General features: G+C 39.9%; 1 pseudogene; it reads left to right on the top strand.

Annotated features, from left to right (window-relative positions):
• Window positions 1-16,434: 16,434 nt before the first annotated feature.
• LOC147426486 (uncharacterized) overlaps window positions 16,435-25,806 on the top strand; it is a 41,867-nt pseudogene continuing 32,495 nt past the window's right edge.

Genomic DNA, 25,806 nt, shown 5'->3' with positions numbered 1-25,806 from the left:
GAAAAATCAATGCTGTGCGAGAGGAGGTAATAAGCAAGATGCTTATTGGCATTCGACGTCGAGGTTTTTTGTTGGTTGTTGATTTGGTTGGTGGATTTTCTTTGCAAGTAAAAGTTGTAACTCTACAGCTCTTTGTTTGATTGTCTTTCTTGCAAAAGTCGCTTGGTTTGCCGCTACTGTCGATATGGCCATGGTTGTCTCCGTGGAGAGAATTGTCGTGGCGGAATTTGCCGTAGTCTTTTTCTCTTTTGCTTTCCATTTGTAGCTTTGTTTTGGAGGTTTTGTAAGTTTATTGCCACGTCCGTGGTCGTCATTGTTGTGCTGCTGATCGGCACCCACATAGATCGGTTTGCCGGTTTCATATGTAGTGTGTGTCGGCATGCCGGTGTTGCTTGTACTGAAGGGAGTTCCCGTTTCTTTGGTTTTGGGATCCAAATGCGAGTCGCATTTAAGTTGTTACTGAGCATTCTCTTTGGGATCCATATTTTCTTAATTCTCGTGGTTGTTGGTTGAATTGTGCTGTTAACTTCTTCTGTTCTATTGTGGTTTGTATGCAATGGCACCTCTATTCTTCCGCACCCATACTTGTTTTTTGCGTGTCGCTAATTTTGATCTTTTCACTGTGGTCTGTGTTGTGTAGTGAACCTGGTTGGCAGTTCCTTGGTTGTTCCTCATGGGTATCGTGTTGTTCTTTAGTGGCACCCATCCTTTTTTTCTTTATTCAGTGATTGTGGTGCTGTCATCTAGTTCTTCCGGGTTTACTGAGCAAAGGCTACCACCTGTTGTTCTTGTGCATGCTGAATTTTGACTGTATTCGAATTCTAATCTAGCTGCACATTATACTCTTTTTGCCAAGGTTGTCCCAACAACATGGGGTGTAGTGTGCTCTCATCCTCAACCACGTAAAACTTGTGGAGGTAAATATATTGATGTATTTGTACACGCAATATAGTCCAGCCCAATGTTCTTAGCGAATGTGGTGTACTACTTTCCAGCACTTGTGGAGTAGGACGTAGTTGATCTTTGGGCTTGAGTTGTTTGTATAATTTGTAAGAGATCAGATTTGCTTGAGCTCCAGAATCAAGCAATGCCGTCGATTCAACTTGATTGCTACCCACTTTGACTGCAATTATTGGTTCCACTGTGTCTTCACCAAAATTCGTTAGTAGAATAGCATTTATTTGCAACGGTGATCCACTTTGTTGTTGTTGTCGTAGAAGTCTTCTTTTTGCAATGCATTCTTTTGCTTCTGCTTGGGCTTCTTCTCGTACCCTCTGTTTCTCCTTCATTCGTTGTTTTTCTTGATGGATTTGTTGAAGCATATCCTGTGTTAGTGGTAAAGGATACTTTTTTAACCGACACCCACTAATCCAGTTTGGCATTTCTTCTCCTGCCAATGTAGCAAGTTTGACAGCTCCACTTTGTGATAAGTCACTAATCACAAAGGGTCCCATCCCTCGCTTTTTAAGTTTCTTGGCATGTTGCTTCAAAGTATAAACAAGTATATAATCACCTGTTTTGAACTCTTTCGTGCGCACATGCTTGTCAAAAAACTCTTTTTGTCTTCTCTTTTTAGCATAGATCGAAGCTACAGCTCTCAGTCGAAGTTCATCTAGCTTTTCAAGATCATCTATTCTTGAAGAGAGATCATGCTCTGTCCATTCTAAGTGTTTTGCTACTCGTAGAGTTGGAACTAAAAACTCTATGGGTAATATAGCGTTTAGACCAAATACCATGTTGTACGGTGTTGTTTCGATTGATGTTTTGTAAGCTACCCTGTATGCCCATAGTGTTGAGTGTAACTGTTGATCCCAGTCTGTCCTTGACTCTGAGATAATTTTAGTAAGAACAGTACATAGTGTTTTATTTGTGGCCTCAGCTTGTCCATTTTCCTGTGGATGATATGGAGCAGATTTTCTATGTATGACCATGAATTCCTCTAGCAGATATTCAATGACTTCATTAGGAAAATGTGTTCCTCGATCATTGACAATTTCTATTGGTAATCCATATCGTACAAAGACATTCTCATACAAAAATTGTGCAGTGGTTCTTGCGTCTGCTTTCTGTGTTGCCTTGGCTTCCGCCCATTTTGTGAGATAGTCCGTAGCCACAATGATATATTGGGTATGGGTGCGATATGCAGGGGGTGAAATAGGCCCACAAAATCAATGTCCCATTTTGCAAATGCCCGTGCTCCCATCATTGGCCGTAGTGGCATCTCATCTCTGTTTATCAGCACCTTAGTGCGCTGTCATGCGTCACAACGCTTTACAAACTCCTCAGCATCCATATGCAATGTAGGACATCATATTCCTGCGGTTAAGACAATTTTTTCCGTCTTATTGCTTGAAAAATGGCCTCCACTTATTCCTCGATGTGCGTGTTCTAGAATCAGCAGGTATTCACTTTCACTTGCACAGATTCTAAGTTGATTGTCCTTTCCTCGCTTGTAGAGTTGATTTCTAATTAAATTAAAGTCGCGAGCCTCCAGCTCGATAGCCCTTTTTTGCGCTTTTGTTATGTTTTCAGGAAATGTTCTTGTTGTTAAGAAATCAATGATATATTGACTCCATTCAGGTGCAATGTTTACCTGAAACAATGTCGCGTGATCCTCCGGTCGTTTGGCACTACATATAGTACAATTGTTAACATAAGCATGTGTGTCAGCATACATAGTTGGCCAATAAACTCCTAATTGTTTCAGTCTTTGGTGTGTTTTCATTGTTGAACAATGAAATGCACAATCCTGGATGTGTGATTCTTCAAGATAACACTCGAACTCCTCTGGATTTATACATAATCGTAGAATTTGGTCCGAGCCTAGATGGTACAGTCGTCCTGCAACCAACTGTAAGTTTTTTGTTTGTTGAATTGTTTGTTGTTTGGATCTGTCTTCCTTGTTATCAACTCTACCTTCAAAGGAAAGAATGCTAACAATTTCCTGAGACCATTTGGGTATCATTTCAATATTGAAAAGATAAGCATCAGGTATGTCATCGTCGACTCCTTCAGGAGCTTCCCCGTTTTGCAGCCTTGAAAGATGATCCACATGTAGATGAGTTTTACCCTTTTTTACTAGATACAAAAGAGCTTGATGATCTGTGAAGAACACAAATTTGTTTGCGAGCAAGTAATGCTGAAATTTCTTTACAGCATAAATCATTCCTAATCCCTCTCTTTCATTGGTTGTGTAGTTCTTTTCTGCACTATTTAGCTGTCGGCTCGCATAACAAACTGGAAAATCCATTGTTCCGTCTCTAGGTTGAGCTAGAATACTCCCAATTGCGTATGCAGATGCATCAATGTGAACATGGAATATCTTTTCCAAATCTGGTGCTTTAAGTACAGGTGCTGATACAAGGTTTTCCTTAAGCTTTTTGAATGAAGTTTCACACTCCTGAGTCCAGTCGTAGCTGACTAATAAACGATACAGAGGTTGTGCAATGACTGCATACACATATATGAATCTTCGATAATATCCGCAGTATCCCATGAAGGATTGTACTTGTTTGGCATTAGTAGGCCTGTGCAAGTCTACTATGACTCTTATTTTGTCTAGGTCAGTGGTTATGCCATTTCTTGAGACAATATGTCCTAAGATGCAACCTTGCCTAACCATTAAAATGCACTTTCCGGGTTGAGACAGATTCGATATGTTCTGCACTTCTCAAATACCTTTTGTAAACGGTCAGTATGTTCTTCTCGTAGAAGAGAGTGGACATAGAGATCATCCATATATATTTCTAAGAATATTCTCAGGTATTCTTTGAACTCATGAGTCATTAACCTTTGGAAGGTAGCTGGGGCATTGGTTAAGCCAAAAGCCATAACTCTATACGCATAAATTCCCCATTCTGTGGTGCTATTTTGTGTTGATCCTCTATTGCAATTGCTAGTTGGTTATACCCTGAAAACCCATCTAGAAAGGAATAAGCCCATTTCCCAGCCACCCTCTCAAGTACATGTTCTGTGATCGGCAAGGGATAATTATCCCTTATTGTGGTTGTGTTTACTTTTTTGAGGTTCACACACACACACACACACACACACACACACACACACACACACACACACACACACACACACACACACACACACACACACACACACACACACACACACACACACACACACACGCAGCTTTTCGTTCTTTTTGGGGACAACCACAATGGGTGACACCCAGTCTGTATGCTCGATTTCATAGATCAATTCAGCATCCATCAGCTTGTCAATATCCTCTTTGATTCGTTTAGCAAATGTGTCATTATAAGTGTAAGGACGCTATTTGCTAGGTTTGACATCTGATTTCAACGGAATTGTATGTTGACATATTGATGGATCAACTCCTTTTAGGTCTTGTAGGACCATGCAAACATATCTTTACACTTCTTGAGAAGTTGTGTTAGTAGCAATTCTTCTTCTTCAGGCTCCAAATCAATTGCTATATAGACCGGCTGAGGCTTTTCGCCTGGCGCAGCGAGGTCTATCCGTTTTGCATTTTTCGGCCCATCGTAAGATTCCTGGTTTGTTCTTTCCCTTATTGGTGGTGTCATTATGATTTTTCTGTCTTGGATGGTGAATTTTTGATAGTGGGATGGTACATTCATGTTTTCTTTTTCTGACTCCTCCTTACCATCACTTTCTCCCTCAGTAATCCATACCTCTCGTAACGACCATTTTAGTTCTTGGTATTTATTTTTACGCTCCATCTTGGTCCACTCTGGGTCTTTTGTTTTTTCCTGTTTTGATTGTTGAGATTTTCTTGATTTTGTTTCTATTTTAGTCTTCCATACTTGTTTCATTTCCTCACGCGTCCTTTCCCTTCGAACTCTTGAGAATCTTCATGATATTTGGTCTTTTACACAATCCTCTGCCTTGACAAGCATTAGATAGTGAGTTTTATCTTTTATCCTGGGCATCAGGTTCTCTCTAATGTTGTTTTCTGCTCTTTTTTTTCTATAGCGTTCCTAGCGTCTAGGGTGTTGATTGGAAAAATCATAAGACTTGATATTCGCTGTTTTCTCCCCACGCTTGCTTGAGCTGTCTCAATACTCGTTATCTGCATCGTTATTTAACTCTAGATGCTCAGAGGAGTCATAAAACTCTTCTTGTTCTGGTGGGTCTACATTCTCATCTCCTGCTGGTATAAGGCTTACCATGTAATAGGGTAGCACATCACAGCCATCTTTATCGCAAAATTTTGTCGTTGGGCTATCTGTAATGGTACAGACATCCAATGTTGCTAGTATGTGTTCCCATTCCAGAGGTTCTAAGGCATCTTCGGGAAAAGGTTCCAAAATGTAATCCTTGTCCTCAATAGCTCTTTCTAAGACACATTCCTCTCTTGTTAAGATCCCTCAATGTGAAGCTCCGCACATCCATCGCTCTTTTTTCTGTCCTAACCATGTTGGGAGTTCGGACCCTGCCAATGTAGCTGAATCAAACTCTTCCACTGGTGTCTGGTTCACATCTTTGTAACTATGGTCTTTTAGGTATATTTTGGTTGTAGTCTCGCCATGTCTGAGGTATGTGGTCGTAACCCCAATCCTGGACCATCTTTAATTGTCTCATGAATGGTCTTCCCAAGATGATCTCGTAATTGTTCTTTTTGTCGAAATCAACTATTGCAAATGTATGCTCATACTCGATTCTGCACGAGGTGACAATTATTTTTTCTAAAAGTCCTAGAGGCTTTTCCATGAACCCATCTGCCAGTTGCAATTTCATTCTGGTAGCTCTCAAAGCCGAATTTCCCCATTTTTTCTAGATTTCCTTGGTGGCGATAGCAACTCCTGCTCCACTGTCAAGAATAGCTTTGGAAACTACTCCTTGGAATTCTACTGGTAGTGTGGTATTTCCATCTTCTCCCTCGCAATATTCTCCAACCTTGTTTAAAGGTACTGGCCTAGTGTTTAGTTGAGGCTTGTCCAATTCTCTGATCCCTTCTTGAAGCTTTGAGGTGGGGTCTTTTACTCCAAATTTTTCTAAGCATTTGCCTACGGTGGTCCACATGTTTGGCCTTAACCTCAGGAGTTCGGCTAATGTGATTGTGCATGCCACAGGGGTGGACAATAACTCAATCAACCCTTGTAAATCCATCACTATGTTGGAAGAAAGTCTTTGAGATGGGATTGCTCTCACCTCAGACTTAGCTTCATACTCCCCTAGGTAAGAGGGTAGAGTTTTTAGCGAGTCTGGTTGGTTGTGCCCCGAACTAATCGATCCCTGGTCTCCCCCTTGTGAATGCATATCAAAGTTCATTTGTGATCTTGCCTCAAATTCTTCAATGGGAGGTAAGATATCATTTTTCTCTTTTCTCGTACTATTTATTTGGTGGCTCACCCTGTTAGCTTTGTTGGCATCACGGATTCGCTTCCACAGGTCATCTAGACCGTTACAATCCTTACCCATTTCTACCAATGTTTTAGGCTGGAAACCATCAATTGTCTCATCTGTTGTATTTGGCACTATGATAGGTTCTCTCCTAGACTCAGAGGCAGTCATGAGTCTCTCCTTTGTGTCTAATTGTTTCTCTAAAGTTGGTTTGATAGGGGTTGGAGCTAGTACCTCGTGCCAACTTGCAGGTTTACCACGCGGGTTTTCTATCCAGGATTGGGTTGTTTCAATCATCTTTCGATACATTTCCAACCTCTGTTTTTCTATTTTTGCATATGGATAAGTCATCCATCTTTTCTCTTGGGTTTGGTTGTTTTTGAGTCTGGCTTCGTATGCTTTTAAAAGTGCGTCTAACTGCTCATTTACCTTTTTTGCCAACACTGATCCTCTTGATCCTGCACTTTTGGGTTCTACTATTTCCTTGGGCCCTATGGTTGCCGCAGTGTGTGAGCTTTGACTAGTTAGATCCTCTAACCGCTGTAATCTATCCTTTGTGTGTTTTAACTCCTCGGATAGAGCCATTTGCTCTCCTTCTCTCCTGGATTTCATACGCACCTTTCTATCTTTCCAAGTGCTTCTTTGATTTTTAATTTCTGCACTTGGGACATCGGTCTTTGGCTCTTCAATTATGGGTTCATTTGTCATTCTTTGAGCTTGGGCTCATGTCACTGCGTGAATAGGTATTGCTGTCTCGTTTTCTAATCCTCCACTAGAAGGCACTACTTCCAGCATGTTCAAGATAGTTTTTTCTCCTTTGCTCGGGTTCTTAGGACAATTAGGAATCAAATGAGTAATTCCACACTCGGTGCAATATGTGTTGACTCTAATGATTTCATCATGAGGACAGTCTCTTAGCCAATGGTCTCCACCACACTTGTAGCAGGGTCCCTTAGGCTGTTGAGGTGCTCCTTGAGCTCCTCTTTGTTGGTATGCATGCCTCTACCCACCCATGCCTCCGTTGGCTATAAACAACAGTGTTCGTTCATCGAAGCTATATCTTCCATCTCCTGCTGCCTGTGTAGCTGTTGGTGGTCCTGCACTTCCCATCATGCTCCAAGGTTCTGGCGTTGGAAGAATCCCAATCTCCGAGCGAGCAAATCCGAGCGAGCACTAAACCGAGCAAACAAATACAAAGACATTGAAAACATTTAGACACATATTTGTTGATGACCAATAGTTTCCAAGGAAAACCCAAAGGATTCATATAGCGAGCAAATCCGAGTGAGCACTAAATCAAGCAAAGACATTGAAAATATTTAGACACATATTTGTTGATGACCAATAGTTTCCAAGGAAATAAATTGGTAGTTTACCGTGCCTCTGACGAGGTAAACCCATATGATTTAGAACTATGTTGTCGTATAAGGTAAAGCCAATATATTCAAAACCATGAACTCTCTTACCACGGTTGTTGGTAGTGAATGCAAAGACAGTGTAGACATTCAAACACAGTGCTATTGATGACCTATAATTTTTAAGAAAATATAGTCGAGAGCATACTAAGTAACTGAACTCACGCAATTCCTTACACGCAATTCCTTACAAGGTAAAGCCAAAAGATGCAAAAATTGTCAACTCCTAGGATAGAAGCTGATAGTAAATCCAAATGCCAACAAAAAACGACCACAATATACTAAATACATGGAAAGTTTATGTGTTCGGAGCCTTATATTTTCGACGTATCCCAAAAATTCAAAATTGCAACCTAAAAACTCCTAAGATGGTGATTGATAGTTAATGTAAACACCCACAAAAAACTACTGCAACGAGAAAATATGAGTGAGCACTAAATCGAGCAAAGACATTGAAAACATTTAGACACATATTTGTTGATGACCAATAGTTTCCAAGGAAATAAATTAATAGTTTACCTTGCCTCTTACGAGGTAAACCCATATGATTTAGAACTGTGTTGTCGTACAAGGTAAAGCCAATATATTAAAAACCACGAACTCCCTTACCATGATTGTTGGTATTGAATGCAAAAACAGTGTAGACATTTAAACACATTGCTATTGATGACCTATAATTTTTAACAAAATATAGTCGAGAGCATACTAAGGAACTGAACTCACGCAATTCCTTACAAGGCAAAGCGAAAAGATGCAAAAATGATCAACTCCCAGGATAGAAGCTGGTAGTAAATCCAAATGCCAAAAAAAAACGACAACAATATATTAAATACATGGAAAGTTTATGTGTTCAAAGCCTTACGTTCAACATTTCCCAAAAATTTCAAAATTGCAACCTAGAAACTCCTAGGATGGTGATTGATAGTTAACATAAATGCCCACAAAAAACTACTGCAACGGTGTGCAGTATATAATTTGAACATCATGTTGTGTAAGTATCCTAAGAACGCACAGCTGCCCTAGTGCCCCCCAGAGCCTGAAAAATTTCTACCTTGGATAAAGAAGCCTGGTGCATGAACTCATTGGCATGTGAGTCTAACCCAAGAATATGAAGAAACACATAGTACATGTGTTTGCACGGCACGTAGGTCTGTTTTTTTGATTCTCTCTTTTGGAAGTCCTCGCATCTGCATCGGGGAAAATGAGAGATTGTCACTGAGTATGTTATCCCCTTTGCCTTGGACCCCTCTGTACTAACATAGAAAACATGTGTTTCATTGCACACAATAATCACTTCTTTCACCAATTTTGCTTCAAGTGTGCTCCCCGAAATAATCCTTGTATGAAAATCTTTTGTCAGCTTTGATCTCCACTTAACAATCTTCCCATCCCTATACCTAGGACGGAAGGCACTGGGAACACTATTTCTTGATCGCAAACCACTACCTAAATTGGTAGATTTTGTTGTCGATTGAAGGAAAAATCCATTTTCTTGCAAGTGCTCCACCTCAACTGGCAACAATTGTGTTCCCTGCGCTACAGGCCAAACACCTGGTGCTGGCCCTGGAGCCCCTACAATCATTTCATGTATCCACCATGTATGCATGCTATTGGAGTTGCAAAACCACACAAAACCTTCCACTAAACCACTTGGATTTGAACCAGAGGCAAGATACTTTCTGCGTCCCCAAAAGCATGGAGCAGCAGTTCCACGTGTGACATCGTCATTCCCTTCATTGATGTATCGTACACATCTAACACTCTGATTATCAACCATCCCAAAGCAAGTCATCTTTCGACCAGGCTTAGTTCTTCTTATAGCCCAAAGTGTCTTTGGAACATTAACCTCGTGCCAATCTTTGCCAACTCCATAGCTAGTCTCTGGATGTACATCTGGCCCTACAAACGGCTCTGTAACTGTCACAAATTCTGGTCTATGACTTTCTTCATCAAGCAGCTCATCTGCATCAACAAATGTTGGGCGCTTCTTCTTAACACTCTTCTCTCGTAAGGGAGCTCTATTCATTTCAGAGGTTTGAAAACCCATCTCATACATTGAAGAGTGTGTCAAGTCAATGAGGGATTTGGAAGCTGACTTTGTTGATGATCGGCCCAAAAATCGCTTTGCGAGATCATCGATCCCAGGACCAGTAGCAGACCTAACACCTTTTAGATAAGCATTGTATTTGACGCTTTGTAGCACTGCCATTGCCATGTCTACACCAACTGCCTCATACAAGCTAATTTTCTCTTTGTAACCAATAGATGCATGCATGCTTGCATGCTTAACCTCAGACAAGTTTGTTGTGGGCACAAAAATTCCAGACTCATCCTGTGTTACAAATCTCCCTCCCCAATGTTGTACTCTTACATCCCACCAAGCCATCCAAGTCTCTAAACAAGCCATCTCTCCATCGACAACATGCCCTGCCTTCCAAAATTGGCGTAGATCTTCTTTACAAATGTCTGCTTGATTCTTAGATGGTGCACTCCGCCATTTTCGGCACAAGATTTTGTGATCCTCTTGTGAAGATGGACGGATACATTTCACTGCATGTCAAATCATGGATTGCTCCCAATGAAAGCCACATGATTATTCTTTGGAAGGTATTTTTGTTTTTGCTCCACCAAAGTAAACAGTCCGAACAACAACCCAATTTTCATTTGCTTCATCTGCCATAAACACTCTGAATTCTGGCTTTTCATACCCTTGATCTTGCACCACTTTATTTAACATTTTCCAAAACTCTATTTGAGCAAATTTATTTTCAACAGTGAATTCACAGGTGGCAATTGTCATTAATTCACGCACAAATGGGTCGTAGACATGAGCAGACATTGTTGGCCACCCTTGAACACGGTGCACATGATCAAAGTGAACCCACATTTTCTCTAAAGTTCCTCCTGGACTCATCTTATTCACCAAGTCAACTCCACTCCCTAGACCTATGATCGACATTTTGAACACATGTGGCTGCTCTGAACCTCCAAGCTGTCCAGGAAAAAGTACACTATGAATGAAATGATACCTACACCTGCTCTTGAGGTCTAGGACAGCTTCCAAACCTTTTGCACTGAAATGATTTGACCTCTTGAAAATCTCTAAGATCCTCTCTATTCTTTGCTTGTTAGATAGAGGAGTAATGGTATCAAGAAATTCTGAAAACTCTCCATCTTCAATAGTGTCATTTTTGCCAGCAGTTTCCATCACTAGCTTTTCTATTATCACGTCTTGGGTAGCAACACATTCTAATTGCTTGGCAGTTGTGAAAGGATTTTGGTTTGCTTTAGTTTGCAGAAGGGAATCTATCATTTGCTCAGCAGACCTATTCTTTCCTTGAACACAAGGGTGCTTATTCTCTCCCATATGAATAGCACATTGAGTAACTCTTTGCTTATCTTTTGGCAAATAGTAATAAATAACAACAGGACATGTTGCAACACAAAAAGGCATTTGATTGCAATGGACACAAACCACTATCCCCATCTCAAGTGTCAATATTCCAATGGAAATAACTTTAGAGAGACGACCACGCCATTATAATTCATTATGTACTCTTGCTCGCAAATAGAAAGGACATGCATCATTGACACAACGGAGATGACCCGAACACCTACTGAAGCGAATGGCACCAGGAAAGCAATCACTGCTACAAGTGACATATTATGTCCACAAATGAAAATCATGACGCTGCTCCATGCCAACCATTGTATTGTCGTTACTTGTTGGTGGCAATTAAAATGCAACATATCCATCGTATTGAGCAGGAATCTCCTTACATTGAACAATTTCATTAGTCTTCTTCAAAGCAGAATGAAGATTGTTTTTATTGGGCATTGATCGAATTATATCCATGACACTGGTTTGATTCTTTGTGACATCACTTGAACCAATATCCAGAACTATTGGAGAAGATTCACTTCCCGGGAACCCTTGATGTTCATGAGTGTTTGTTATTCGAACTTTAAGAAACTGGCACACTTCATGATCCAGTAAAAATACCTCTTCACCAGAACCTGACCTCAAGGATTCCATTTTTACATGTTCCCCATTCAATTTAATGGGTGCAGAGTAAACGAACTGGTAAACAAGCCAAAACCTTCTCTCACTGACTGCAGAGGTAATTCATGGTTTCTGTTTTCAAGAAGTAACAAAAGTTTCTGACCACGAACTGGACTGTAGATAGTAATCTGATGACCCATTGTAGCTGCAATCCACTAGAATGACACAACAGCTTTCAAATATGACGATTCCCTTTTTAACAAATCTAAATATGTTTTTTAATGTTTACAAAAATAAATAAAAATGATTTAACATAAACTTTAATTTTTTTTGCAAGAAAAGCGTTTCATGATTCTCGTTTCATGATTCTCATGCAAATAATTATTCCATATCCTACTACCATAAATGCAGAATCGCACGTTGCAAATGATTATTCCATATCCTGCCCACAATTCAAGACACATTAGTGACGATTTTCTTTTCAAAATATTTTAAAAAATATATATACAATTAGATTTAATATAAACTTTTTAAAAATCAACAGCGTGAACATTTAATGATTGAAAATTATTAAAAATTAAAATCATGAATGCACCAACAAACGTCGTTCAAGACAAATAACTACTCCACCAACTCAAAATCACTAATCCACTCTTCTGGTTTATTCTAACAAATGTCTTACCCCATTCAAGATCTCTGAATTTCCTGGGAGATCTTGATGTGAGCGCACATTAACATGCAGTTCTGGAAGCAGCTCTCAAATCTGCAGCAGAGCGCATGCACTTTGCGAGCAGGTGTCACAACAACTCTCTAAACAAAGTGCATGTGAACGTGCAGTCTTTGGGAGTAGGTCTTTGGACGCAAAGTGGTGCAGGTCCCGATCGGATCAGTTCTCAAAAAACCAAAGCTTTTAGTGAGCAGTGAGCGGTCTTTGAGAGCAGATTACTCAGCACTGTTCTAGAAAACCGGCTAAATTTCTCCAAAAACTGGTAGATTTTCAAAGATCTCCTTTTTTCCAACAACAATTTTTGGTAAACACTGTGGTACTCAGGTTCTTTTAAAAAAACCAAAGAGAAGCAGAGCAGTGAGCGCACGTTAACGTGCGCTCTTTGGGAGCAGAGTACGCAGGCTCAAGTCGGCAGGTCTCGGTAGGTCTGGGCAGCGCAGTTCTCGGCAAATCGCGTCAGCCTCAGGACTCAGCAAATCGCGTAAGCGGCTTCAAGTGGAAAGCGAGCCTTTGTATGTACTGTGTGTGTGTGTGTGTGTGTGTGTGTGTGAGAGAGAGAGAGAGAGAGAGAGAGAGAGAGAGAGAGAGAGAGAGAGAGAGAGAGAGAGAGAGAGAGAGAGAGAGAGAGAGAGAGAGAGAGAGAGAGAGAGAGAGAGAGAGAGAGAGAGAGAGAGAGAGAGAGAGAGAGAGAGAGAGAGAGAGAGAGAGAGAGAGAGAGAGAGAGAGAGAGAGAGCTAAGGAGGAAAATAAGGGAGCTGCAATGGTTGGAGCGTTGACGTGAATAGGATTACTCACATGACGTTATTAACATCACAAAATGAACTAATCTAGCTGCTAGGTTGTGGTACTTTGGTGGGAGCTCATGATGTTGTTCTTGATTGGGATGATGAGAATTCCCGGCTTGCATGCGCTTCCTGACTTACACAAGCTGGATCTGTCTCTTTGCAACACACTAGCACTTGATTATTCAGGTCCATTCCCAGTCTCCTTAGAGGAGCTGAGCCTCTGGGCTACTACTCTGCCAGGGTTTTCGCCCTTGACAGATTTGTTCATATCGGGTTGCTCAGAGCCATTAGAGGAGCCGAGCCTCTGGAATTGCCAGCAAGTTTTGGCTATTGCTCTGGCAGGGTTGTCGTCCTTGAGATATTTGCTCATTCCCGGGTTGCTCTGCAATGACAAAACTAGGTTGAATTTGTAGAGAATGAAAAGCCAAGATTTATAATATGAGAAATATGCTACATGGCACTTGCATTATGTTTGGTACAGGTGCTCTCCACTTTGTGTGTTGGACACACAAAGTGGATTTTTCAACTTCCTTTGACAAAAGTAGGAATGAAAGTCTGTGAGTCTATATGTTTTGAACCAAGGAGACATCAACAAATCGAGGACGAGGGACTCAAACAACAAGATCAAAAAGCTTTTCAATTTGTCCAAGGAAGATGAAGGCAAGGAAGAGGCGTAAATTCTCATTGAAAAGGCAATGAGGTTGCCGAGTATCGGAATCTACATAAGTATGGGAGCATCACGATTGAAGGAGCAGTGAGAGTCCATCTTGCTAAGAAGAGTTCATCTCGCCTCTCTGTTGCATCAAAGAGTTCATCCTAATCCAAGGCTGTATGTGCATTCAAATGCGTGAATTTGCACTTTTTTTGTCAAGTGCGATCCCTTGTGCTGGCTTTGGTTGTCTAATATTTTGAAGATTTTAAAGATTATTTCTGTTTGCAGTTTAGAGAGAGAGAGAGAGAGAGAGAGAGAGAGAGAGAGAGAGAGAGAGAGAGAGAGAGAGAGAGAGAGAGAGAGAGAGAGAGAGAGAGAGAGAGAGAGAGAGAGAGAGAGAGAGAGAGAGAGAGAGAGAGAGAGAGAGAGAGAGAGATTATTTCTGCCTCACCGTGAGTGTGCGGTCTCTTAAGGCTTTCAAAATATGGTTATGAGTCTGAGTTGCACATGCAGGAGAGAAAGCACCTGCGAAGTCTGAGCATCTGTCATCCGAGTATCGACGCAAAGCTTGCATCTACATGCCAACATCACCAAAAAATCGGAGAGGAGCAATGGCGGGACGTAAAGGACGCCCTCCTGTTAGGTACATTTTCTCACCATTTTTTTGATGTCATTATTATACATGTAGAGGTGCAAGTCAATGTGCATGCCTAAAAGCAAATTGTATAAAAAATAATGTATATATCTTTACAAAAGCAAGTTGCTTCTAGAACTACCCGTTGACGAGAATGTTTGTAGCTTGCTAAATTTTATTTAGTGTCTAAAGACCTACATGTTAACGTGAATGCCTAGAGACGATGTTTACATATGAACAAAAGCTTTCAAATCATCCAAGCTTGCTAAATTTCAGATTAATTAAAATGTCAATTAGTGTCTAAAAACCTGCATGTTAACATGCATGTTTAGAGAAAAGTGATTAATGTTTCAAAAGAGATTATTTTTGTTTTTTATATTCAAAATTAAGAAACCCTCATGTGAGGTGTCCATTGGATTATTATATTTTTTGAAATTTTGTTCCACATTCAAAGGAGGTGCTGTCCAAATATTTTCAAAGATTGATTGTGTATTTTATTGAACGTCAACTTAAAGACCTGCATGTCAATGTGCATGTTTAAACCAATGACTAGAATTTGTTCTAGTCATACATGTTACATGTTATCGTGCATCTTTACAAGCAATGTTTGGTTGGAGATAGTATTTATTTTTTGTCTTCAATCTTTATTTTTTGACTATGTAAAGATTAAATTCTATTTGAAACATTACTTATAGACATACATGTTAACGTTCATGTTTAAAGGCAATGTTTTCATTGTTAACGTTCATGTTTAGAGCTTATAGACATGCATGTTAAAGTTCATGTTTAGAGGCAATGTACAAATTTTTTCAGATGTTGATTGTGTATTTTATTTGTAGTCCATCTCGTGGAAGATTAAAGAAAAGTCTACGTAATGAAAAGTCTACACAACCACTTGAAAGTAGTGAACATGTGTCATCAGTGTCAGTAACAGAAATGTCAAAGTGTCATGGCATTGTAGAGGAAGAGATTCACTCTGTGGATGTTGACCAAGGGTCTATGCACGAAATTGATGACACATTGGCTCCTGAAGAAAACGAACTTCCAATTATCCCTTGGGAAATGCGAGATGAGGTAACTGTAGTTGCAGAGATTGATGAGGAGCAAAATATTTTTATGCATAGAGGTGCCGATGTACTTCAGACCACACGTATGTTCAGTTGCTTCGACTGTCCTCCTATACCATTGTGTAGGTTGATTCCATATGCTAGAGTCAGAGGTTTAAGATATGATTTAGGTGGATTAAAAACGGCTTTTGCAAGGGAGCTTTCATTGTTTCACTTTGGACATTTAAGAGAGAGCAAACCATTGCTACAGGTAAGTTGAAGCTTTTTAAATTTGTTAAGTGAATTTCTATTTTAAAAATTCTTTTTGAATTCACTAATTTTGGTTTCTTGTTTTGAAGATGACATCAAGGAAAAGTGGGATCCTCTTTGGATAGAAATCAATGAGGACTATGAGTTGGAGCTCAAAAGTCAACCAAGGTTTGCAGATCTGTCAGACCACATGTTTTATGTTTGGGAGGGCAACCAGTGCATGCTTGCATGGACTGAAGCTATCAAAGAGAAGTTTTCCAACTCAAAGGAGAGACATTGTAGGGTCCTTTGTACTATCATAGATCCCACCAAGGTTCCTGAGATTGCATTGCTAAGTAGCTTGCAACGAATGAATGTGTGAGTATCTACTAAAGCATATATCTTGTTGTTGAATACTTTATTATTGAAACAAATCAATATGGGTTTTATGAACATGCATGCTTTGGTGGCCACTCACATACGGGATGAGATTGTGAACACCAATCACATATGTGTAGCTGAACATGAAAGCTACCTAAAAAGTCTCCCCGACAAAGATCAAAAACTAATTACATCTGTGCGAAGAAAGTATGCTAAAGGTGCAGAACCTTGGTATCCACTCACACGACGCTACCTTGGCATGCTAGTTTATGATGTGAGTTTTGTTTTTTTTTTTGCTTGCAAATTATTTTTAAGTCATTTGAATAACTCTTAGACAAATTGTTTTTTTTTTTAGATTCAAATAACTAAAGAGAAAGAGTCTAGATTGACTCAACTCAAGCAAGGAATGCCTGTAGAGGATGTGAAGAAGGAGGAGAAGAGCATTCATCGTGAGATAATACATAAATATCAAGAACGCATTGGAAAGGTACACTTCACCAAATAATCAAGCAATAGTCATTGTGTTGATTGTTGTTATGGATGTGAAGTAAAACTTCATGCTCTTTGTATTGTGTTGTAGCTCTTGAATATTTTGGATCCCAATCTTGGGATAGACTGGTTGGCAAAGATTATGTCACTCAAATGGGGACATGACAGCTGGGCAACTTTGGAGAAGCTAAACTTGATTGCACTCCATGATGCCCCTATGCAGAATAGAATCCAATGGGTTTCACTACTCGAGTCTGATAGGATCACAAGGACTGCTTTTGGTTTGAAGAAGGGAGATAATTTGTTTCGACAGTAAGTATGGTTTACTAGTTATTTAATGTTTGGCTTGCTTTGTCTAAGAAATAATATTTGTTGTGGTGTTTTGCTTTTTTTAAATTTGTAGTTGGCTGCGTAGAGAGGGCTACCTTGCGCCTTGTTTTGGACAATTCAAATGTGCCAGGAGGGGTACCATTGCCACATGAATGCACATTGGGGTTCTACTTTGATGAAATTAAGTTTGAAGCTAGGCCTTTTCTCTATCCTTTGGAGGTTTCTTTGGAGGCCAAAAGCAAAGATGTAGAGAAACAAGCACTCAAGAAAGTTGATACTTTTCGAATGGCAGCTCAACGATTGGATTACAGGTTTGTAACACTTTTGATCTTGCTTTGTATGTCACTATCGAGTCATATGTTCAATGTTTTTGTTTCTTGTTAGGTTTTTGTCACTTTTGGTTTCAAAGCGGATCTTGCCAACTCTCCCATTTATGGTGAGACAGTGGGCACAGACTGTGTCAAAGGACACATATATGTACCCCCCTAGCATGCCCACTTTGACAACATGGGAGAAAGATACATGTCCATGGTGGTTAGATATGGTGCAGGGTCACATCCTTGAGAGAGAGAAAGAGCTTCGAGAAACCATGCTTAGGGATGCAGCAGCAGAGGTGAGACAACCACCACCTGCTACTTCAGAGGCGAGACAACCAGGTATGCTTATGTCATTCTTTAACTTTTATGTTTTCATGCTGTTGATTCTTGTAGGTTATAAAACTGTTGTATATGTCTTTTAAGGTGTCCACTTGTCTAGTGAGAGGATGGAGACTGTAGTTGATACCACTATTGTGAAGGATGTTCTAGAGCATGGTAAGTGTCGGAATTTTTATTGTCGACTATTATTAATACTTTGTGAAAAAGTTCACATATCATAAATATGTTGTCGCAGACTCCTCGTGCTTGATTGTTGTTAGGAGGAGCATACAATTTGTCTATGTTTTGGAGTCTCCTTTGCGTTACCCAATGCTTCCTGTTGATACACGATGTATTGCTATTGTTGGTGATTACATTTCTATCGCTGCAAACTATAGAGAGGGTACTCGCAATGCATCATGGAATCTTGTGCATCAACATATGTCTCGAGTTTGCTCAAGCGGTGTGCCATACACTCGTGGGGGAAAGTCTGTTTCGTGGGCCGCATATTTTGTCTTCTTGGATCTTCCTTTTGGTGGATTGCATATTGGTTCTTCTTCTCCATCTCGTTGGGATATTTGCACTGAGGAGCATGTACGATCTGCTATCCATTTGACTTTTTCTACACTTGCAGATTCTGGATGGCTGCTTATTATGGCTTCTACTGCAGGTATTTGTGTTGTGTTTGATTACTTGCATTAATATTATTTCATAATATCGGTAGTTTTTTCTTACAAGAACCTATGAATAGGAGAGGTTATTGGATGGGTGGAGAGGTTCTGTCGTGCTTCAGAGATGGTGGTACATCGTCGCATTATAGTGCTCCATCATAGTTCATATGGATATGTTGAGAGTTTATCTGGTCGAATGCAGGTATTGTTTTCACTTCAGTATTGCATAGTTTTGTTGAGGCCCCTCTTTCGCATGGTGTGTTCTTTTACCCAAATGGCCAGGACTAAGCAAACTACAAGGAAGGTCTACCAAGCCCCAACTGATCTAGAAATAGGTGATGCTGAGAAAGATGCAGAGAAAGCACCCCCTCCACAACCTCGTCAGAGGCCCAATGCCAGAAAAAGATTGAATTATTAGGTGAAGTCCCTAAGAGAAATAAGAAAAGCACAAAAGTCTACTTGTCTACTAATTCCAAAGCTCTCTTTCATGAGGGTTGTGAAAGAGATATCTGATAGACTTGTAAGCATGATGAATATCAAAAATTTTGTCTCAGTAAGGTGGCAGTCTCAAGCTGTGATGTGCCTTCAGGAAGCTGCTGAGGATTTTCTCATTTTCTCATAGACTTTATGAATGATAGCTACATTGCAGCTGCATTTGCTCACAGGGTCACACTTATGAGCAAAGATTCTGTGCTTGTGTCAAGGCTAAGGTACAAGTTTGATAAGGCTCTTGAGCTCATTCCTAGTGAGGATCTTAGAGCCTTCCAAATTTTAAACATCCCTCCTTCCAGGCAGCAGAAAGATTCTGGGGTTGTCATTGAGGATGTTACACATGAGTACGAGACAAGAAAGTCTCAGGATATTAAAGCAGGAAAGGAAGTTGAGAGGGAGCAAGACATGATATCCGAGGACGCTATCCTTAAAGAGAAAGCTGAAATTTTTAGAGCATCCAACTCTCTTCTTTATGAAAAAGTCACAAGCCAAATGGTGGTGGATGTCTCCTTGTTTGGAGATACTGAGGCATATTTGGACATATTCCCTCAAGACACAAGTATGCTTGTAAATCCCAACATTGACCTTGGTGACACTGTGCTCTATATCTCTCTCAGGTGTGTTGCTTTGCTAATTATTATAATGTGCATGTGCATGGTAGACAGGCACAAGGGGCTCATTGTGGCTTGTGTTTCCTTTTCCAGGTGTCTTATGAGGGATCTTCCAGAGGCTCCAGCTATGCAAATTTCCATACTTGACCCCTCTAGTGACACAGTGCCTTTTCAACAAGCAAAGAACCCTTTCAAGTTTTTTTGATGATTTTAACATGCTGACCTGCAATTACATATTATACCCCTATGTTGAAGCGTAATTCTTAACTCCTTACATGTTATTTTTAACATTTTGTGATATTCTTAGTTAATTTGTTTCTTATTTTGTAGAGGACATTGGAGTCTTATTATCTTCAATCTTTTGGAGAAAGATATTATATTTATGAATTCATTGTCAAGTATCCATGGGAAAAGTAAACTGTAAGTATAAAGCATAATCTATGCTTGATGATGGCCCATTGTTTTCTATTAGTAGCTTTTTGATTCAATGTCTTCTTGCAGTGCTGCCAAACTTATTGTTGGTCACCTGAGTAGCACAAACAAGGATTACAATATAGAAGCTTTCAAGTTCTACAATCAAAAAGTTCCTTTACAGACAGACTCAACATCTTGTGGATGGAGGGTGCTTGCAAATGCATGGAGATATCTTGAGTCAAGGTGCCGGATGACTACACTCACTATAAGTGTGGTTCATGTATTTATTTTGATGTTTTATGTATGTATGTCATGTCCTTTAGTTCCTTTTTCTATTTTTTTCAGTTGCATGACTATCCAGAGTCTTGGGTCACGTGGGTGAGAGAGAAGGCTGTTTCTATGGTTTTGGAAAGATCAATAAATCCAAATGACCCAGATTCTCCTTTGCCACCAAAGAAAGGTAGAGCCACCAAAGGTTTGGATGCAAAGAAAATGGATCAAAAGAAGAAAAGTCCTGCAAAGAGTCATACAAAGAAAAAGGATCACAAGAAGAGTCCTACCAAGGTGAAGAGTCCTGCCAAGGGGAAGAGTCCCAAGAAGAAGATCCCTGCCAAGGGGAAGAGTCCTGCCAAAGGGAAGAGTCCCAAGAAGAAGTTCCCTGCCAAGGGGAAGAGTCCCACTAAGAAGACTACCAAGGGAAAGAGTCCCATTAAGAGCCCTGCAAAAAAAAGAGAAGATACAAAGGGCCATCCATTCCACTCACCATTGAAATTTAAGGTTCAAAAGCGTCGTACACTGAAGAACAATAAGGGGGAGTCACCTAGCTCACCTTTCAAGCTACCATTTATGTTGTCAAAGAAAGCTGCCAAATCACCCAAGACAGCCAGTCCTAAGGAGCCCAAAGCACCAACCCCTACCAAGTCACCCGTGCCAAGCCCTAAGGGTTCCAAAGCACCAACCCCTGCCAAGTCACCACCACCACCCACTCCTGAACTTTCACCCCCTTCTGAACACAAAAGGAAAAGGGTCTCTGAGGATGCAGAATCCTCTCAGGCAAAAAGAAAAGTGGAATTTCATGATTGAATAGTTCACAAAAGCTATGTACATTTTTGTTGTTCATTTTGTCCATATGAACATATATATATACCCTTTGGTGATTCATAATTTTGTACTTCAAATACTTAATACCAACTGTCGATTCTTAAATGTGTATCATGATGTCATGTAAGTTTAAAACAACATAAGTAGAGAAAAGATAAATATATTTGCAAAATGATTACAATATTGAACTTGTTTTTTCAAGTCCTTGCAAGTGGCTCAAATACAACTCTTTTTGGGGGAAGGCATGTGATGCAAGAGGTTGAATTCTCCTCTTGCATGTGATGCAAGAGGTTGAATTCTCCATCCTTGTGCTCACCACAATTTCATCCACTTTGAATCTATACTCGGGAGATGTTTCATCAAGAAACTCAAGAGATTCTCTAACATCATTTAGTCTCCAATTTGTTGTTACTATCAGGCTTCTATACTCGGTGTGTGGATGTACTGTGACCTTTAGTTCAAACTCTGGAAAATTTTCCTCAAAGTCGAGAGGAACCCAGCTACCTAATTTGCTTCTCCATCTCCTATAGTCGTAACCCATAACTAATGATTGACGACATAGTTGATATGAGATAGACATAGAATTTGGGCTTACTCTACAACTAATATTGTCACCAATATGGAAAGTTTCTTTGGTGCTCCATCTGTCTCCAAGAACATTATCAAGTTCAGTCATAGAAAGTCTTCTATTAAGCCACATCGCCTTTGTCCTCTGCAAATCCATTGTTTTGAAACATGCCACAAAGACATGTATAGGCAAGAACCATTGAACTTTAATCCTTCTTGATATCCTGCCCGGAGACATAGCTTTAAGGATGTCTTCTTTGATCGTGGATTTGAAGCTTGATATAGTACATGCATCAGGAGCTTCCCAATCAAGTGAACTTATGGTGGGAACGGGTAACTGATGTAGTTCTCCATATGCACCTTCTCGTGATGGAACTTTGTATTCTGCAAAATAGACAAACAAATCCATTGTTTTGTAAAAGGAAGGTGGCTTGTCAGCATACATAGCATTTGCAATCCCTTTATGCATTGCTTTGAACGTCCCACTCAGACTCTCCACAGGCTGCCATTCCACAGCTGTTGAAGGAAATATATCTGGAATGGAATCAAAAAATGAGAAAAACAATGGGATAATGAAAAAAATTACTGTATCAAATAGTTTTTTTTGTACTTACAGTAAGAATGCAGTGTGGGATGTTCTTCCCAGTCTAACACCATATCCTTGGCCATGTACACATGTTGAACCTTAGCTAGCCAACCATTGTCGGTCACTTTGAAAGCAAGAACATGACCTTTCCAATGGTTTTTTACTTTATTGCGTTTAGTTCTCTTCACTCTGTGTACACCTTTGCATGAAGGAATCATTGTTACCCAGTCATTCACACGAAAAGATATGGACTTCCAAAGACCATCCTCTCTAACGTTATGAAAGTCATAAGAAGTTATGTTATGTGAAGGGCGACGTGCAAAAGACGCCATGGAAACTCAGATATTAGAGAAGAAAGAAAGTATAGACGAAAACTAGAGAAACTAAAACCTCTCACAAACTAGAGAGCGAGAAAGGTATACGTTTGAAAAAAGTAGGTGATTTGTCATTAATGCTCTTGTTTTGAGAGCCTTCTGACATAGATTTCCTATCTTTTGACAACGCTTTTGTGAAATATAAAATAGAATAAAAGACGAGACTTCATTGCTTTGAGCCGCAAATTTAATGAGCTCTCTCGCCGAAAGCACCTAAATATAGCAGTTTCAGCCTTGTGATCAAGACATTTAGCGGTTCTCCGTCAAAATAGGACCACCAAAACCCACAATAGAGGAGACAAGAGTGCCATACTTTTGTATACGTGTCAAATAACTATTGGACTATTCCTTAATCCTTAGATTAACAAACAGCCCTTTTTGAGTCGTTTTTGGCCCTAATGTTGACTTGCACATTATGGTGGGATGCTATCTCAGCATTTTCAAGGATCTCCGCAATGAGAACATACATATGTTGTAGAGGATGCTCAAGTTCTTGCAAGGTGGGAGATGGATCAATGATCCCAATCCCATCGAAAATGTTTTCCTTATTGATAATACCCTCTCCCAAGAGCCGTTACACTTGATGAGAGGAATTTTGAAGATATACTTGAGCACCTCCATGATCTTGGTTCTATGTTACCCTTGGAGTCTCTTATGCAAGGGCTTGCCACTTGTTTTCTTTAATGCAATTGATAGGGACATCAAGAAACCAGTGGGGTGGAAGTTTGATGATAGTAGGCCTATTTTTTGGGTGGATCCCCAAGGTGCATACTTCTAAAATTGAATGGATGGAAACTTTTACACCATCATACCCAAAGGGACATTCATCCTATTGGATCTCACTACAACTTGACATGTCATAGTTTTTATTAGTTCCTTCTTATGATAGTTTAGGTTTAGCTTACCTAGTACGTTCAAGTTTGCGGTTGTATCCTCCCTAGCTATTTTGACACATGAGTAGTGGACACCATTACTTGTAAGATGTGAGACTTCAATACTACCATATTTAATGCATTGTTAGAATAATGTCTTAATCTTAGTATATTGAGCTCTTGATGGGTCATTCATGTACATGGATCATGGATATACTCCTGTCTGAAATTTTTGAAGATTTCTTGTTTAAGACTACAGTTTAAATTAAGGTCGTTTCCTTAACTTTTTTATATAGGCACTAGTGGTTACACTCTTAAGTTTGGGGATGCTTTGAGTGCAGATAGTATTGACATGTACTTACATTGAAGTATGCATAATTTTGCTTGTATTTGCTAAGTTGGAAAAAAAAGGCATGCTCAAAGATGATCTAAAATGCAGTATGGACTTCATGTATGATTTCCATTTGGTTTATGTTTACATTTTAAAAATGGAGGCTATAATCCCCTTTATTTTTTGCTACTGATTGGTCCTTATTGGTATTTGTTCCTTATGGGAAGGGTGAACACAATTGATAGTGCAATTGCAATGGCACACTGGGAGCAAGATGCATAAGTAGAGGCATCCAAATGTCCCAAGATGGAGGAGCCCGATGCTACAAAGGAGGTCAAAGACCTGAAGAAACTTTTCAGCCAATCTCTTGCAAAGATTCCCAGCCTCAGAGATGGCTAGAGTTATCAGAGGCACGCATATAGGTGTTGGAGGCAGGAAATCCAAACCTTTACTCCTAGCTCTCTCTCAACCGAGAGTTCGCAATCGCAAACTTGATTTAAGCTTGCATGCACACTTTGATGGCGTCGTTAGTGACATTGCTAGTAAAGAGGTTGCTCTATTGCCACTTGTGGCATGGCAAGGACCATGGCCAAAACGAAAATTGCTGAGCATTAGCTATTTAATTATGTGGTGCCTCTTTTACAACCAAATTCTATACAAACCAACACTTTTGGTGCAAGATTTTTTTTGGGAGTAGCTAGGGGCTGAGATTTTACCTCTAGCCCCCTCAACAATGCGCTTCAAAGTTTTTAGGTCTTCCTCGTTGTAGCTGGCTACTATTAACATTGCTGTCCCTCAACTAATGCTTCTGGATAAGGATAAGGTAAAAGCTTATATGCAGCCAGCAGAGCCCTTTGACTTGCACATTATGGTGGGATGCTATCTCAGCAATTTCAAGGATCTCCACAATGAGAACATACATATGTTTGAGAGGATGCTCAAATTCTTGCAAGGTGGGAGATGGATCAATTATCCCAATCCCATACACAATGGTTTCCTTATTGTTGATAATACCCTCTCCCTCGAGTAGTTACGCTTAATGAGAGGCATTTTGAAAGAATATACTTGAGCACCTCCATGATCTTGGTTCTATGTTACCCTTAAAGCCTCTTGTGCAAGGGATTTCCAGTTGTTTTCTTTATTGCAATTGATAGGGACATCAAGAAACCAGTGGGCTGGAAGATTGATGATAGTATGCCTATTTTTTGGGTGGATCCCCAAGGTGCATACATCTACAATCGAATGGATGGCAAGTTTTACACCATCACACCCGAAGGGACATTCACCCTTTTGGACCTCACTAAAACTTGACATGTCATAGTTTTTATTAGTTTCTTCTCATGATAATTTAGGTTTAGCTTTTACCTAGTACGTTCAAAGTTGTGGTTGTATTCTCCCTAGCTATTTTGACACATCAGTAGTGGACACCTTTACTTGTAAGATGTGAGACTTCAATACTGCCATATTTAGTGCAATGATAGAATAAGGTGTTAATCGTATTATATTCAGCTGATGGGTCATTCATATACATGGATCATGGATATACTCATGTCTCAAATGATTTCTTGTTTAACACTACAGTTTAGATTAAGGCCGCTTCCTTAATTTTTTTATATAGGGACTAGTGGTTACACTCTTACGTGTGGGGATGCTTTGATTGATATGTACTTACATTGAAGTATACATAATTGTGCTTGTATTTGCTAAGTTGGAAAAAAAGGCATGTTGGTAGATTATCTAAAGTGCAATATGGACTTCATGTACGATTTCCATTTGGTTTGTGTTTACATTTGAAATTGAGGATATAGTCCCCCTTATTTGTTGCTACCGATTGGTCCTTATTGGTATTTGTTTGTTATGGGAAGGGTAAACACACTTTTATTCAATATATGTATAGAGTTCATAGTGAAATTGCAATGGCACATCGGGAGCAAGATGCATCAGCAGAGGCATCCAAACATCCCAAGCTAGAGGAGCCCCTTGCTACAAAAGAGCTCAGAGACCTGAAGGAAATTTTAAGTCAACCTCTTGTAGACATTCCCAAAATCGATAGACGGCTAGAGTTATCAGAGGAACGCGTACAAGTGTTGGAGGTAGCAAATCCA

This window comes from Adiantum capillus-veneris, chromosome 24 (genome assembly GCF_014529385.1).
Source record: "Adiantum capillus-veneris isolate H3 chromosome 24, ASM1452938v2, whole genome shotgun sequence".
NCBI classification, from domain to species: Eukaryota; Viridiplantae; Streptophyta; class Polypodiopsida; order Polypodiales; family Pteridaceae; genus Adiantum; species Adiantum capillus-veneris.
This window is presented reverse-complemented; position numbering and strand designations above follow the sequence as displayed.